The following is a 16,017-nucleotide window of genomic DNA, read 5'->3' on the forward strand; positions in this document are numbered from 1 at the left end:
AACCATATTTGCACAATGGCGGCTAAAGATATGTACACATTCATATATCGATAGAAATATATAACCTATGTATTTTCTTATTCTTTTCATACTTCCTTTCTGAGCACTATTGAAAATGCCTGCTTCTGCAATCCTGTGTACGCTCTACTCACAAACCGTGTGATATTAGTCATTGTGACTTACATGTGTATTTTGGAGCACTCGTGCTCACTGCTTCCTCCCTGTGTAGGGGACACGCGGACGCAGCCTCCTCTGTGCCAGCCTCCCAGTAATGCCAGCATGAATCAATACTCAGGACTGAGGAGGGGGGGGGGGAATTGGCCCGCCCGCGGTTAGTGTTTACGTCATCGTGATCTCTTCGAGGCAACTTTCGGAAGCCTTCTTTGAAACATCAAAAAGCCTAACTCCTTTCCTTTAAAAGTTGTCTTGTCTTTGGCCCGAGCCCTGTGAAACTTGGAAATCATACCAACCATCGCCCCACTTACTTTTACTTTACACTCCAGTGTGGTGGTGGCTGGGCCCCTAGGGGTTCTGCTAATCGCCCAGCAGCACTCCACTGCCGAGACAGTCTCCCAGACTCAGTCTAAGCACGCAGTGGTGGCGCGCGTGCGTCAGAGGAGAACAGCGCGGGGGCTGGTCCCAGGGCCGTCATTGGTAGCACTATAAGATTGACGGCCCTGGGGCCCACAAACTGGGTACGACGACGCCGCAGCACGCATCGCACCATCACCACTATGCTAGTAGGTGGTGCGTGCGTGGTGTGCACTGTAGTATTTGCTTGTAAGCAGGTGCGCTGATTGGTGTCACCCCATATTAAGGTGTCACCCGGTGCGGTCCGCACCCCCCTAGTGACGCCGCTGGTAGAGCGTACACAGGATTGCAGAAGCAGGCATTTTCAATAGTGCTCAGAAAGGAAGTATGAAAAGAATATGAAAATACATAGGTTATATATTTCTATCGATATATGAATGTGTACATATCTTTAGCCGCCATTGTGCAAATATGGTTCAGCCGCACCTTCAATTTAAAGCCCATTTTTTGATTTGCCAATACCATTTTGACTCCATTGATACATGTGAATAAAATGTCGAAATCTATTAGCAGAGTCAACTGAGGTCCAGGGTGCCAAATTCCGTTCAGTTTATTTCAGAGGGTAGAAAAGATTATGAGCCTGGAGGGGCCAAAAGTGGTTCTTTAAATCCACTACCACAAAATAAACACAAGAGCATGTTGCTAATAAGCGTACAAGCTTACATAATAACATAACATAACAACAAGCGTTACCCACAGTCAGTTGGTGCCGGGCCTGGCTGCAGGCCAAGGCCTAAAAACAACTACTGCTCTGACCAAAGGCTGACCAGTGACACCCATTCTGGGATGGACACAGAGTCTGGCCGCAGGCTAATGCCTGTGAAACCCCCTGCTGAGGGCTGGGCACAGGTTTTCCGGCTAACACACTTAGCACACAGAGAAAGATCATAGCAGTGGAAGTGGACCCCATTGAGGCTAGACTTCCCTTGATGCTATGTCTTTTTTTTCTTTTTAGTTTTGCGTTATCTGCATGGGTGACATTATAAGTTATGGCATGTATTTTGTGCGTTACTAAGCATTACTAGCAAATATCAGTGGTTTAATGCATTTTCACGACCATTAACAGTTTTTAACGGTGCTTTATTAAATACACTTAGAAATATATATTCCCTGAAAATTCAAAGAAACGATTAAAATCTTATGTGTTAAAAAGATCAACCATCTGTACATATTCACATGGCAAATAAACGAGAGGATGCAGTATCTTTTGGTATTACTTTGAATTACAATCATAGTTTAGTTCCTTTGTTTATGTCTTGGGTGTGTGGAACTTCTGCCCTACATGTGCCAGTTGTGTCTGGTAACTCTGTAGTACACCTCTGTCCTCCATGTGCAGGTCTTCTGGCCTTGTCCGCAGTTTAAAAGCTGAATATATGTATATATCTCCACAGTGTGAAATTATGCCTGATTTTAAAAAGAAAAAATATTTTTATTCTCCACAAAACAGTATTTTTGGCAATAAAAGTTACCTCTCTACTGGCTAAAAAAGACATTGTGCTCTCCTTTACCAATTGTAACTAGATCTCCATGCTAACTTCTGTCCCACAGTCCATTCCTCCCTCCCAATATACAATCCGTCATACTTCCCGTTCTCCATCACCGTATTATGGTTTTGTGGCGGATTTATTCGCACTTGTTCATGTTCTTGGGACTGAAGTAGTTATAATCATAATCAGTCTTTTAAATGTGCCAGTACTTTCAGGTACTGAGTACAGGCAGTTTTTCATTTTGAGATCTATTGGTTTTGTCAATGCTGGTTCGGTTAAGGTGTCTGTATTACATTTAATATACAATTACATGTTGGTTAAAGACCACATTTTAGCTATAGAACATTATGTTCTTTTTAGTTACCTGCCTGGTCCCCCTTCCCACACTCTCTGATCCTGCCCCATCGTACTCACAATCACAGTTCCCATACTTTTTTATGCACCTTTCAGATATGAGTGGTCTTGGGTGGCAGGATGTAGAAGCTACACGGGATGTAGAAATAACGCCCATTAGCAAAAATCCTTAGTGGGGGGACCAGAAATAAATTCTAGGTTGCAAGGAGGAGAAGGTGTATATTGCTTTCCGTTTTTTGCCACCTGTGTCCACTGGTGGACTCGGAGCGGGGGAGGTCCATGCGGTAAGTCGTGAGGGGGTGACACCATGAGTTACCCGCACCGGGTGACACCAACCCTAGTGACGCCACTGCATCCCAGCCTCCGATATTATGTATAAACTTTTGCATTTCAATTCTCAACCCACAGCCAACAATAATTTTGTTTTGACAGTCACTTAAATGCAGACTTTCCAGTGGTTTGTCAATGAAAGCAAATAAGGTGCCTATGTTTGTTCCTTAAACATTGTTTATTCTTATCAGGGAAAACTCGTTTTTTGGCCAGAGTTCTGCACCTTTACACTTGGATTCAAACATGTTCTGTCCAGAAACTGCCCGAAACCTCTGAGTCAGTTCAAGGTTCTTGTTTACAGTTAGCAGACGTTCAGTCTGCTGTGGAGTGCCACTGGCATCAATGCACTCTTAATACTGCAGACCGGACATCCGTCACTTCCTGTCAGATATCCCACTTCCGCCCAACTCGAAATAAAGCCCTTAGACAGAGAGCTCCCTACGAAGGAGCTACCAAAATTAGCCTTTACGTTTTTACATTAATAATCATACTTGGTGGTTTTTTAACTTCATTTTAATTATGTGTTCATATTATACAGTTAATACAAATGCATTACCTCTGTTTTTCGTATATACAACGATAACAAAGGTGAACAAGGTCAACAACCGCTCACAAACGTAATATTAAATTACACTGCATTTTGGGTATCACAATTATCAGGTACAAGTTGTACTCGGTAATTGTGATACCCAAAATGCAGTGTAATTTAATATTACGTTTGTGAGTGGCTGTTGACCTTGTAGAGCACGTCACAATCGGTGTCTCTATCTGGAGGAGGCATATTGTTGCGCATCATGGTCCATTACTTGCCTATTTCTGACAATATGATATTTTCCCTGCTAAAGAGGCAGTGTATCAGGTGGGTACAGTAACTCGTGATCGTGTGCACTCCACTCCACTCCACTCCATTAGATCTTCTCCATCTCTATATGGACCTGCTTCATGGATATCTCTTCTGCATGGGACGATCCCTCCACACCCAGTCCATCCTTGACACCCTAGTCCATCCCTGACACCCTAGTCCAGCCCTTACACCCTAGTCCATCCTTGACACCCTAGTCCACCCCTGACACCCTAGCACAACCCTGACACCCTAGTCCATTCCTGACACTCTAGTGCAGCCCTGACACCCAATACCATCCCTGACACCCTAGTCCAGCCCTGACACCCTAGTCCATCCCTGGCACCCTAGTCCATCCCTGGCACCCTAGTCCATCCCTGACACCCTAGCACAACCCTGACACCCTAGTCCATTCCTGACACCCTAGTGCAGCCCTGACACCCAATACCATCCCTGACACCCTAGTCCAGCCCTGACACCCTAGTCCATCCCTGGCACCCTAGTCCATCCCTGGCACCCTAGTCCAGCCCTGACACCCTAGTCCAGCCCTTACACCCTAGTCCATCCCTGATACCCTAGTCCAACCCTGACACCCTAGTACATCCCTGACACCCTAGTCCAGCCCTTACACCCTAGTCCATCCCTGATACCCTAGTCCAACCCTGACACCCTAGTCCATTCCTGACACCCTAGTCCAGCCCTGACACCCTATACCATCCCTGACACCCTAGTCCAGCCCTGACACCCTAGTCCATCCCTGACACCCTAGTCCAGCCCTCCATCCCTGACACCCTAGTCTAGCCCTTACACCCTGGTCCATACCTGACACCCTAGTGTAGCCTTACCACCCTAGTCCACCCCTGACACCCTAGTCCAGCTCTGACATCCTAGTCCAGCCCTCCATCCCTGACACCCTAGTCCATCCCTGACACCCCAGTCCAGCCCGTACACCCTAGTCCAGCCCTGACAACCCAGTCCACCCCCTACACCCTAATCCATCCCTGACACCCTACTCCATCCCTGACACCCTAGTCCATCCCTGACACCCTAGTACATCCCTGACATCCTAGTCCAGCCCTGACACCCTTGTCCAGCCCTGACACCCTAGTCCATCCCTGACACCCTAGTACATCCCTGCCATCCTAGTCCAGCCCTGACACCCTAGTCCATACCTGTTCAGTGAGTAGGAGGCTCTACTCTCATTTGCTGGGTCTGGCTAGTAGTAAGGTTAATTCTGCTGCCCTTTTCATTATTTGGGCTTTGATCTTAATCATTTATATACCTAACAGGTATGTGCACAGGTCCAGTGCAGTTCATCGAACAGTAACTTCTTTATCTCTCCACTTAATCTCCACCCTACTGGTAATTCTCAGCCTGTCCAAGTCATAGGGAAGGCAGTGCTCTCCCCCCATCTTGCATTTGGGGCATTTCCTGAATCTAACATAATCTATTGTGTGTGTAGCTTAGCCACAGATATGTAAGCATATGTAAGGTGTAATCTATCTTTTCTTGACTATTTTTTGATGTGTGACAGGGTTTTGTTGCCGTCTTGATCTGTGAGTCCCAGTAACCTGTAGATGTCTTATTTGTACCTCTCTCAAAGTCTCTGCTTCTGCATATCTACAGAGAGTGCCCTATATATTCTTGCCCGTGACCATTTGGCGTCCTGCATATTTACCATTGTAGTTAGTGTGTGCAACACCGTGTGTGCAATACCACAGCTGATGTGAGTACATTCCCCAGATATCCCAAACCTCTTCAGTAAGCCCTTGTAGTGTACAAATGTGCTCTAGGTCCACTTGAAATAGTTTCCATGCCCTCTCGAAAGTGTTGTCTCATTGTTACAGGTCACCAATCCCAGGAATCCCCAGGATTTCAATTGTGCTTGTCAACGTCCATCTTGCATTGCACTAGCCAAATGCAGCATGCACTGACGAGTCACCCGTGTGGCATACAGTGGTGAATTATTGTAAAATGTCCTTGCCCCTTCCAATCACCTTCCATTATTATCCAGTGGGAGACTATTGTGGCTGGTTCCATAATAAACAATTCCTTAGCGTGATCTGGTAGTAGTCCAAATTCATTAACAGTCCTTTGTCTACACTGTGACTCTGACAGGTATCTAGCCACAAACATAATTTGAGACATGATGATATAATAGTCAATGTCTGGTATATCCAGCCTTCCATCTTCTTATGTTAGATGCACTGTTTTAAGAGCTCCTCTTGCCACCCCATATCAATCTAGTCATTATGTCCTTTAGATCTTTCAATGGCATTTTAGGGAATGAGTAAATTTTACATAAAAAAAATGGAGACAGCTGGGTAGCAGCATCATCTTACTCAAAGCCGCTCTTCCTACCAGCGATGGTGTAAGTGTTACCTAGAAGCCAGGATGCTTTAAGATCCCCAACAGACCCGTCCATGTTTAGAGCACTACATTCTCACTCCGTTTGTGCTATCTGCGCCCCAGGTTGTCAAAAAGTATGATATGCCCACCTTATGTCTGATGTTGGGCAAACCAGTTCTGTCCGACTGTCCCTAGTGTGGTAAGAATCACTGAACTCAATAGTTGTGCAGCTATTTTCATGGGCATTATTGCACATGCATAAGTGACATCCAGGACATAATCTCATGCCTAAGTGATGGATTTAGGGCCTCATTTAGAGTCTGGCAGATCAATATTCTGTCCCAAACGTGACGGAAATGCTTTCCACCTTATGACAAGTACATTATACTATAATGCACTAGTAATAAGACAGATATGGGGTCCCCTTATTACCAGTGCATTATAGTCTGCTGCACTTGTAATGTAATAAGATAGATAGGATAACCATCACGTTTGTGATGAGTACCGTACGCCACACTCTAAATAAAGCCTTACTTTTTTCCTTTTTAATGTGTTCAAAGAAATTACTTCTATAGAGAAAATACCCCTTCCCCATTCACTCAGCTTCTGATGAAAAGTATTCATTCCAGTGGATTATTTAAACAGGAGTCCTAGAGAAGAAACACTAGAGCCCATATATTTCCCTCTTGGCGCATGGGCATTCCCACCTCTCACCTGCCCCCCTAGCCCTCCATTGTGTCTGCAGGAAGACTGAAGCCCTGTCAGCCACACTTGCCTGAAGTAGTATAAATAGGGGTGGAGAGGGAATGCTAGTCCCTTGAAATCCCTCTTCCATGTATGTTACCGGCTAGCTTGGTGAGGCTATCCTTTTTACACCAGCTATAACATGCCTAATTGGTGGTGCAATTTCCATGAGTAATTTGGATGGGAAAATGATCCAATATCACCCTAGCCTGATGACGTACCTCTAGTGTGGATTGTAATAATTATCTCAACGGTATGAAATAGTCAAGTGTAGAGTATGTATCATGTGCTGGTGTGTAACAAGATAACTCTGGCCTATTAACTTATTCAATCCTCCAAATGTTTTTTTCAGGTGTAAAGATCTCATAACTGTTCATAATGTATCACGTTCTCTGTGACTACAATTGGAGCTTGAGGAGAAGCCTGTCAACCACTGGATCCAGTGTCCAATTGAAGTCACATGCTCACATGCTAGATTTATCAAGATTTGGTGAATGCAGCACACCTGGTGATGGATAGAATTGAAAATCCTCCATGTTCAGACCATACACATTCAAATACCTTCCTCTGTACCACTGAGGGATCCTCTCAGTAGTATGTACCTTACCCCCATATTGTTTTTAATCTGTTGCACTCTGAAAGGTCCTCTCAGCATCAACCTTCTGCCCAGATCTTTTGACTAAAAGGTAATTTGATAAAAATCATACTTTCATGTATTAACTATTTTCTCACTTTTTTCCTGCATTGTGTGAGTCTCTTGGAGATAAAATATATGCATGCTGTGTCTCTTAAGGTACAAAGACACTGTCCTGCATTTGAGGGTCAATTTATAACCCTTATTTTCCAGGAAAGCATTCTCACTTTGAAAGTCCCAACCATGTTGTGTTTGTGTACCCCCCATTCCCTGGTAGACAATCCATGTTTCTTCTAATTTAGTGAATATACCATGCAGTCTCCTCCAGGTCTCTTTGTAGTTACCTCAACCTTCCCAATGTATACCCTCCTATGCATCCGGGCTAGCAATTGTGTGCCCATGGGATTCTGGTCAAAGCAACCTGTTGAGCACAGTCTATCCAATGTACCTATCACTCTATCAACCCCCTTTAACTAGTAAATACAGATAAACAACAAATTAAGCTGTGCAAATATATGTTTAATCCAATTTGTGTACAACTATAGACTGTGAACATGAAATCTGCTTCCACAGAATGTCCCAGGGTTGTGTGATGTCTTGATCTCCTCACAGTGAGTCAAAGGCTTAACTAAATCCGCCCCCTGGAACACTGCCTGCGGCTCTCCTTTACTACTCTGTTTCAGTAGTAAAATATAGTCTAGTAGGTTTTGGCTTGTGTCTCTCTTCCCCTCAAATCATCACTCACAGTATCAAACAATGTGTCGCCCATTCACACAGCGATAGTCATCCACTCACTTCAATGCCTTCTCTGACCAATGTGAGCCACGGTCATCGGTGTTGGACTGTGCACTGTCCATCAGGGCACTGTGGCAGCCTTTCTGTAGAGATGCCCATCTGAATTTCTGCTCTTTTTATGCCAGGGTTCCATTGTGTTGCACTTCGATCTGAGCATTATATTCACTCGTGGTATCCATTCCAGACAAATGTGAGGTTGAAACAGACCGTGTACCATCTCTCCGAGAGCTTCAATTTGTTAATGTATGGGCCAAACTATGACTTGTAGTCTGTCCTGCTAGCTGTGCACTTGCTCATGGCCCAAGAAGAAATGTGATCCTTGGTTGGGTAGTATTACTTTGCTAGGAACAACATCATGTATTTTAAGTTCCTCTCTTGGCAGCGCCTTTTCACCATGGTGAAGCAGTGACTCTGTTTCTGCATGACTTGCATGAAATTCGAGAAAAGCAAGATTTGTGTATATTCGTAATCTGGCAAACCCCTCCACCTGGCCATCTAAAAGATAAGGCCTCTGTGTAATTGGATAAATATCATGGGCATAAATATTGACATACAAAAATATTGTGAACGTAAGTGTACATAGGTAAGTGTAGATTTACTTTTCTTAACTTCACAACCTTAAAAACAATATATACAACCAATCCCTCACACATACAGAAACTCATATACTCATTCACATACCTATACTACCACTTAGAAACCAACTAACAGAGACAGATACAGACATTCACACAACAAGTCATTCACCCATACATTCACTGAGACACTTTATTATTCACTTATATAATAACTCCCGCACCCACTGAATCATCCAATCAGGCACTCATACACCCACTGATCCACCAATACAACTTGGAATGTATATATAACACTCATAAACCTTTTTATAAATCGCTCACAGTCACTGGATGATGCCATCAGTGATGTCATTTCAGATGTCATCAGGAATGTCACTGACCATGTCATAAGTGAAGTAATATGTGAGGTCATAAGTAGTGCATTGCGGGGGCGCCAGTTATGGTTAGCTCAGCTAATTATAACTGCTGAATTTCTCAGGTTTTGTGCATGTGAAATCTGAGCCTAACTATTATGTCCCGGTAGCCTTTGGTTCTTTCAGTGAATTTGTGAGGTTTTTGTAATTCTATTTCCTAACTGGGAAGCCCTGCCCGGGGTGGAAATCAGTAAAGAATTCCCAGGGAGCCCTACACCTGGGCCGAAATTTTGCAAAATGGGGAAGGGCCATGTACCCCCCTCGCAGAATCTCTATAGGCCATTGAGAGCCTACCGCAGGCACAGAAAATGTTCGAAATGGGGTGTAGGGCCACACGCCCCCCCAAGCCTCTAAAGACCCAGGGGCGCCCACCCCCAGGGCCAGCATAGATGCTGTGTCCCAGGGAGTCCACTACTGGGCCATATCAGGTTCCCTTACCGCAGCACGGTGGGCAGGGAAACCTGTATTTGTTCTCCCCTGGCTGGAGCATTTTCAAAACACCAAGTTCGCTCCCAGTAGGTCAGAGCTTAAAAAATGCTTCTGCCTGCTGGGAGCAGACTTTTAATTTGTTTCCTTGCCTGCACTGAAGTGCGCAAGGAAACAGATGAAAATACTTCTCTCGCCTGGAGGCAGCAGCATTAGGAGCTGTTCCCTGCAGGCGGGAGCAATGCCAACTTCCGCTGCATGTGGGGAGTCGGCGGGGGCCACAGGTGCCTTGGGGCTCCTCTCGCAGATCCCAACAAGACTATGGTATGTGCCTTGGGTGAGCAAAAGGGCATGGGGTCCTCTGAGCCAAAATCGGCCTTGAGGGGAGGGCTGCATGACCCTTTCCTACTATAAAATGTTGCCAAGCCTCTGGGGATGTGGTCCCTGGTACCGAAATAGGCCCAGGGAGGCGGTCTGGATGCCCCCCCCCCCCCCCCCCATGAAAATTACATTGCCCTTGAGGATGGGGTCCCGGCGGCCAAAGTCGTCCAAGGGAGGGGTGTTGCTTGCCTCCCTCTAGTAAAAATAAGGCCAGGCCCCAGGGGATGGGATCCCTGGGTACAAAATCGGTGCAGGGAGGGGGCAGGGAGACCCCCTCCCTTAATGACACTGAGCCACAGGGAATGGAGTCGTCCCAGGAAGGTCCCAGGGGGTGGGGTCCCTCCCCTTTTTAGGTTTCGCCTGCACAGCGCTTCGGCTGTGCTTGTGAAATCTCTTGTATTTAATATATCTTAAAAGGGGGCTCTTCTCAGTTCCCATGGCTGAATTATTGCGATCATTTGCTTTTGTGTGGATTTTTTTTATTTGTTAACTTCCCCTGGCTGCACACATCTACAATACATCTACTAAATGTGTTCACACCGTTTAAGCCCCATTCACTTTCAAGATAAGATCTCTTTCCCAACAGAAAAGGCAGACAGCTTCTAACAGCACGCTAGAATGCTTGCTTTGTATTAATTAGTTGTGTAGAGCAGATGCTTTAGCTTTAGAGCATTTGTGGCATTTCCTATTCATGCCAGAGTACATTTCTTTGCACTTTATTGGCATTATCGGATTGATTTTTTTAAATTAATCTTTTTGGTCATTATGATCAAATTCTGAATGTTGTAATAAACATTGCATGTTAAAAATAAAGTTATTATTACTACTAAACAGGCAGCCACAAATGCAGTTACCGTGCATACAACAGGGTCATGATTAAAAATGGTGTCGCAGGTGCAGTAGCACCTGGCCCAAAAGTTGTCAGAACTACTGTAAACACATAATTTTGCTATATTTGACTACTGAACTGGCAGTCACAATTGCAATTGCCTTGCAGTTAAAATGACTTGATTTGAATGGTGCAGCAAGTGCAGTAGCACCAGGACCACAATCTCTAGGCACCCCACTAAACACCTAATATTGCTATATTTTACTACTAAACAGGAAGTCACAAGTGCAGTTACCTGGCAGACAACAGGGTCATGATTTGAATGGTGCAGCAGGTGCAGTGACATCGGCCCTAAAGCTCTAGGAACCCCTATAAACACCAACTATTGCAATATTTTACTACTAAAAATGTGGTCACAAGTGTTTAGGGTCATGAATTGAATGTTGCAGCAGGTGCAGTGGCACTAGGCCAAGAAGCTGTTGGAACTCCTATAAACACCTAACATTGCTATATTTTAATACTAAACAGGCAGTCACAATTGCTGTAACCTTGCTGCTGAAAGGGGCTTGATTTAAATGGATTAGCAGGGGCAGAAGTGCCGGGGTCAAAAGTTGTCATAACTCCACTAAACAACAAATTTTGCTATATTTTACAACTAAACAGGCAGTCCCAAGTGCAGTTATTTTGGAGGCAGCATGAACCTTAGTTGAATGGTGCAGCAGGTGCAGTGGCACTGGGCCCAGAAGTTATCAGAACTCCTCTAAACACCTAACATTGCTATAGTTTACCACTAAACAGGCAATCACAAATGCATCTATCTTGCAGGTACTAGGGTCATGATTAGAATGGTGCAGCAGGTGCAGTGGCATTGGGCCCAAAAGCTGTCAGAACACCTCTAAACACCTAATAGTGCTATATTTTACTACTAAACAGGCAGTCACAATTGTAGTTAACTTGCAGTTAAAAGGGACATGATTTGAATGGTGCAGCAGGTGCAGTAGCACCAGTGGTCTAAAGTTATCATAATTCCTCCAAACACCAAATATTCCTGGATTTTACTACTAAACAGGCAGCCACAGTTATCTTGCAGGCACTAGGGGCATGATTTGAATGGAGCAACAGGTGCGGCTGGCCTAATATTGTTATTACATTAATTAATTATATTATTTCCCTCTTTCATTTCATTTTTCAAAATGTTGCTATTACTTACCCACATTGTATCACTAGTAACAGCAAAATATATTGCCATTTTGTACATAAACAAGTCATAATGCTTTAACTAACTTTCTGTAACTTATATTGTACCACTACTCAGCAAGCTACAACTAACAACAAAAAATTGCTTTTTATTAATCACAAAGGTGAAACCTAATGCATTTACCATTACTTGTTTTAAAACAGTGGCCCAGGGGAATGGGATCCCCAGGGCCGATAACTCGGGAAGAGGGCTTGCACGGTCCCATTCCCCTTAAAAAAATATACAGCCCTGGGGCAGAGGGTCCCCATAGCCTAAGGAGGCTCGGGGAGGGGGGCCGAAGGCCACGTGTCTTATGGGGTTGGCTATATGGAAGAGAGGTTGGCTGCAGGGCATGCCGCCCCTCCCCATTTAGACATATTTTCGTCCCAGAGGTGGGCTCCCTGGGCCCATGATGGGTCATGGAGGGGGCCCCCATGGCCGTCCTCCCCATTTTGATTTTTTTTGGCCCCAGAAGTTAGCTCCCCGGGGCCTGTCAAGGCTCAGGGTGGGGGGCAGTGTGGCCCCCTTTCCCTTAAGAAATTCACCGACTGGGTGGTCCCCAGAGCTTAAAGATGTTCACGGTGGGGGGTGGCCCTCCACCCCTTTATTTTTAGACATGGGCCAATCACGCACTGCACATGGCCGAATGCCGTTTGCAGCGTGGGGTTGGCTTACGGTGGGGAGGTTGGCTGCAGGGCATGTGGTCCCTTTCCCATTTTGACACAATTTGGCCTTCTGGGTGGATTTCCTGGGGCATATGATGGTTTAGGGAGGGGGGGCCTATGGTTCCCTTCCCATATTGATTAATTTCGTCCCCAGGGGTATGCTACCCGGGGCCTGTCATGACTCAGGGAGGGCAGCCACATGCCCCCTCCCAATGTTGTTACATTTGTGGCTCCCTGGGGCTTGTAAAGACTAAGGGAGGGGGGCTACATGCCTCGTCCCGTTAATAAAACAAAGTGCTCCCCAACCGCCATTTTGTCCCATGGTATTGCAGCAATTTTTGCTGATTTTGTTTTTTGTGTTTGGCCCCAGAGGGTTCCTTAGGGGGCCCCCCCCCCCCATGGAGTCTAGCGGGTCAAGGTATCCATACCCTGCCTCTTATAAAAAAATTATTTTAAAACATGTTCAGGACACAGGACAGGGAACTTCATCAATCAGAACTTATAAAGCGTGGCTCATCACCCAATATTGTATCCCAGCCATATTCCCCAAGCCATATAATGGCTGCTAGACATTTTTTTTTAATGTTGCTGGCATCCAATCAGAGCATTTGCTTCCATGGAAGTCTGACTCCCACGGAGCAAGATTGCCCAAGGGAAATAAAGCTCCCTGAGTCAATCAGAACACCTAAACACGGATTTAACCACCCAGATATACAATTATTTTTTAAACCTAATTTCTCAAAAACTACTGAACTGATGTATACCAAATTGCAAGCAGCATAATCTGCGTACCAAGATCTAGTTTCCTGCCAAATTTGGTGTAATTGTGCTCAGCAGTATTACGATAGTCTTTCTTAAGGAAGTCTATGGAAACTACATGGGGATTTTGCATTTTTGGACCACCTTTTTTCTTAGCCTCCCCTTGAAGGATCACTTTGAAACTTTTCATTCACAAACTAGTCAAAAAGTAGCACCTTTTTTGAAAGGTTTGTGAAGGTTTGTCCTTTGTGCATTACTACACCATTCATCCGATCGGCATGAACTTTGGAAAGTTATTGAGTACACTCCCGCGAAGGTTTCTGTCTAAAAAATTTTTTTTTAAATTGTTAAAAGTTGTTGAGTACACTCCCACGAAGGTTTCAGGCAAAAAAAAAAAATATGAATTGTTAAATATCGGCCCCCCCAGGGCCCACATAATCTTTCCAACACTGAACGTTTACACTTTCTGGTGCGACTCGCTTTTGCACTGACCATCAACAAAGCACAAGGACAATCGCTGCAAGTGTGTGGACTAGATTTGGCGAATCCGTGCTTCTCACATGGACAACTGTAAGTGGCCAGCTCAGGCGTCGGAAAACCTTCTGATTTATTTGTCTACGCACCAGACGGAAAAACAAAAAATATCGTGTATCCACAAGCACTCGAATAAATAAAAAGAATTAAAACGACTCTTTGAAATGTTTTCTATATTAAAATGAATAAGTTTCAATAGAAATGACACAATGTAAATTGAATGTTATCATAACAAGTTTCCTTAAATTTCCTTTCTTCTGAGATCGCAGCAACGCGCGACGGGTAAGCTAATATATATATATTAAAACGAATGTATGTCTGTCTGTCTGTCTGTTTGTCCTTATGCATTACTACACCATTCATCCATTCATCCGATCGCCATGAAACTTTGGGAAGTTGTTGAGTACACTCCCAGGAAGGTTTCTGGCATAAAATGTTTTAAATATCGGCCTCCCAGGGCCCTCGTAATCTTTCGAATACTGATGTACGCACCAGACGGAAAAACAACAAATCGTGTATCCACAAGCACTCGAATAAATAAATAGAATTAAAACACCATTCATCCGATCACCATGAAAGTTTGGGAAGTTGTTTAGTACACTCCAGCGAAGGTTTCTGCCATAAATCTTTTTTAAACATCGGCCCCCCAAGGCCCTCATAATCTTTCGAATACTGATGTACGCACCAGACGGAAAAACAACAAATCGTGTATCCACAAGCACTCGAATGAATAAATAGAGTTAAAACGACACTTTGAAATGTTTTCCATATTAAAATGAATATGTTTCAATAAAAATGACACAGTGTAAATTGAATGTTATCATGACGAGCTTCCTTGAATTTCCTTTCTTCGGAGATCACAGCGCTAGTATATATATATATTACCTACTGGCGGTCGCCAGTAGGTATATATAGTTAGGATTTTTTCTCTATGGGATTTTTGAAAATTCTATGTCTAATAACTTTGGCGTTTGTGGACGGAATTGGCTGAAATTTTCAGGAAAATGGAACATTTTGTTTCTGAGCAGCCACTGAAAATTTTGGTGGGGGTTTGTCAAGGGGGGGGGGCGAGAAAAAAGGGGGGTCCTAAAACGCGTTTTTCCCATGTTAATTTCCATAGGGCGGTTGGCCTCACTTTTAGCCCGAACGGCTGAATGGATTTGCACGAAACTTGGCAAAATTGTAGGGACCGGTAGCCCGATGTGCCTTTGCTAGGTCTCAATATATGTGCTCCAGAGGATTTTGAGAAATTAACGTTCAAAAAAAGATATATATCTGTGACAGCGTCCTGGGTAGCGCTCCGTTTCGCGTACTTTTCGCGTTACGGAGCTTTGCGAAGCGAAGCTGATTGGCTCTCCGGTGTCTGTAAACATTCCAAACAGTCCGTAGCGGCCGCCATCTTGTCTCTCGGTAGGATCGAGAGACAAGAGGAGGCCAAAGCGAAGGGGCAAATGACCATAAGGGGGCATAGTAGATCCTCCCTGACCCCCTAGGTTTGATGTGGAGGCTTTAAAAGGGCCCCGCGGGGCAAAAAAAAAAAAAAAAATAGTTTTTTTTCGTGGGGTGCGCCCGGTACGCGTAACGGAAAGCGGACTGGGGAGCGTACTACAAGGAAACAAGAATGATTGACTTTTAACTTATTGTATGTTTATAGACTTTTTTTTTTTTTTTTTTTCTGCTGAGTGACGTCTCGGCCTATCTCCACGGGATGCAGTCCCTACCATCTCGGCGTTTAAGCCCAGGGGGACCGGTAGTGTGGGAGAGATAACGTCTGTTAACGTTCGATTCGAAGGAAATCAGGAAGTGTTGAAAAACATTGTCTGCGCCATCTTGCCTTTTTTCAAATGCCACACTTTTGTCGTGCACGGCAGCCATTTTAGATGCCTTGATCAGACCCACTCTCTGCACGCTGTCGATCCTTAGCATGGCTCCCCACCCTCGCAAGCATCTCCCCCAGGCACTGGTCACCCCCGCTCTCTGTCTTATGCATGGGCAATAAACCTCCCCCCATCTGCGATGCTCTTCCTTGAGAATCACACCCTGTGCCCGCCCGACACCTCCCTTTCGCCC

This window comes from Lissotriton helveticus, chromosome 10 (assembly GCF_964261635.1).
Source record: "Lissotriton helveticus chromosome 10, aLisHel1.1, whole genome shotgun sequence".
NCBI classification, from domain to species: domain Eukaryota; kingdom Metazoa; phylum Chordata; class Amphibia; order Caudata; family Salamandridae; genus Lissotriton; species Lissotriton helveticus.